The 2,203-nt window shown below is 45.2% G+C and overlaps 1 non-coding gene across 1 annotated transcript; it reads left to right on the forward strand.

Annotated features, from left to right (window-relative positions):
* Positions 1–1,494: 1,494 nt before the first annotated feature.
* Positions 1,495–1,606, forward strand: LOC138832755 (U6 spliceosomal RNA). Its single transcript, XR_011373683.1, has one exon. It is a non-coding gene; the product is annotated as a U6 spliceosomal RNA (small nuclear RNA).
* Positions 1,607–2,203: the final 597 nt, after the last annotated feature.

The following is a 2,203-nucleotide window of genomic DNA, read 5'->3' on the forward strand; positions in this document are numbered from 1 at the left end:
GGCTTTGAACTGTAATCTTCAGAGCTTAGCCTCTTGAGTAGCTAAGATTACAGGTATCAGCCATGGAGCCTTGAGCTTATCACATCATTTTTTGGAAGTCAGATAATCAGAGAGAGCACAGGTTCAGACTTGCTTTTGTTTTGTGACATTTCGAGCCCAGATGATGAGGGCTAGAGACTTTGCAAATGGAGGACTCATATCCATACATGGCTCACTCTTCTTCCTGAAAAGATTAAGATGACAAGTTGGTTCATCCCAACCCAATCTCTCCCTGTGTTACTTAAATGTCTCTTCATCCTGGTGCCTGTCCCTGCCCCCAGTGAACAACTCAAAGGGTCAAGCTAGGATTTTGAAGAGAAAAATGATCTCACTTGGGAAACTTTACTGTCATTCCCTCAAAGTAGGGATTGAATTCAGGGCTCTGCTTATGCTCTATCACTTGAGCCAAGTTCCCGGTCCTTTCGCTTTTTATTTGTTTTTAGATAGTCTTCCTTGAATTTTGCTCTGGCTATTCTTAGACCATCTTCTTATTTCTACCTCCTTAGTAGCTCCAGCTATTATAACTGTGTAGCACCGTGCTGGCCAAGGCTGAAATATCTTATTGGTCACATAGCTCTGTGCTTCTCATGGTTGGAGGAAAACACACAGGGCTTGAATATCAGGAGGTGAAGCTCCTAATGGGTCATCTTGGAAGCTGGTTGCCACTTCTTATCTTGATAGTCTTTTTTTGTCGGTCCTGGGGCTTGAACTCTGGGCCTGGGCGTTGGCCCTCAGCTCTTCAGCTCAAGGCGAGTGCTCTACCACTTGAGCTACAGCACCACTTCCGGTTTTCTGGTGGTTTATTGGAGATAGGAGTCTCACAGTCTCGCCTGCCCGGGCTGGCTTTGAACCGTGATCCTCAGATCTCAGCCTCCTGAGTAGCTAGGATTACAGGCGTGAGCCACCAGCGCCCGGCATCTTGATAGTCTTGATAGCAGCTATTTAAGCCAGATCTGAGAAGTACTGAAAAAATGCTAAAAGGCAGACAAACTAACAAAGACCAAAACCTTACTGAGGGTGTTTACTGTCCTGGCAACTCCAGCCAATGGTCTGTAAATGGTATCCTTGGTTTATCAGGTTTTCTATCAGCCCAGACAACCTTCCACATGGTACCTTCAAAACAAAGCCTAGTACTCATGCCTGTAATGCTAGCTACTCTGGAGGCTGAGATCTGAGGACTGAGGTTCAAAGCCAGTCAGGACAGAGAAGTCTTTTGAGACTTTTTATCTCCAGTCAACCAGCAAAAAGCCAGAAGTGAAGGTGTGGCTCGAGTGATAGAGTGCTAGCTGTAAGTGAAAAAGCTCAGGGACAGCACCCAGTCCCTGAGCTCAAGCCCCAGTACTGGCACAAAGAAAGAGAGAGAAAGAAAAAAAAAGAAAAGAAAGAGGATAAAGAGAGAGAGAGAGAGAGAGAGAGAGAGAGAGAGAGAGAGAGAGAGAGAGAGAGAGAGAGAGAGTGCTCACTTCGGCAGCACATATACTAAAATTGGAACAATACAGAGAAGATTAGCATGGCATGGCCCCTGCGCAAGGATGACACGCAAATTCATGAAGCGTTCCATATTTAAAAAGAGAGAGAGGAGAGAGAGAGAGAGAGAGAGAGAGAGAGAGAGAGAGAGAGAGAGAGAGAGAGAGAGAAGCAAGGCCATACAAGATGTATCCCAGGTAGAACCAGTATGTATTCTGATACACATCTGAGAGACACAGTTTCTGGGGTGCATTGTCTATGGCTAGTAATGGATTTGAAGCTGACTAGGAAGGGTAAGTAAAACCACAGCAGAGCTGAAAAAAAAAAAAAGTAAAAGAAAATAGTCTTCATACCCTTGGTAAAGACAAAGCCCCAAGCCAGGTGCTAAGGGCTCAAGCCTGTAATCCTAATTACTCAGAACTACTCAGATCTGAGGATCCTGGTTTGAAGTCAGTCCAGGCAGAAAAGTCCATGAGACTCATATCTCTGATTAAGCAGCCCAAAGCCAAAAGTAGAGATATTGTTCAAGTGATAGAACATCAGCCTTGAGCAAAAAAGACAAGGCAAAGCATGAGCCCATGAGTTCAAGCCACAATACTGGTGCATGCATGCACGCACACACACACAATCAGAGGGTTTGTCCTGAAGTCACACCATGATCACATGCTGATCACCGCTGCCACTGTCTGCTGTTTAT

This window comes from Dipodomys merriami, unplaced genomic scaffold (genome assembly GCF_024711535.1).
Source record: "Dipodomys merriami isolate MVZ:Mamm:240054 unplaced genomic scaffold, mDipMer1.0.p SCAF_2, whole genome shotgun sequence".
Taxonomy (NCBI): domain Eukaryota; kingdom Metazoa; phylum Chordata; class Mammalia; order Rodentia; family Heteromyidae; genus Dipodomys; species Dipodomys merriami.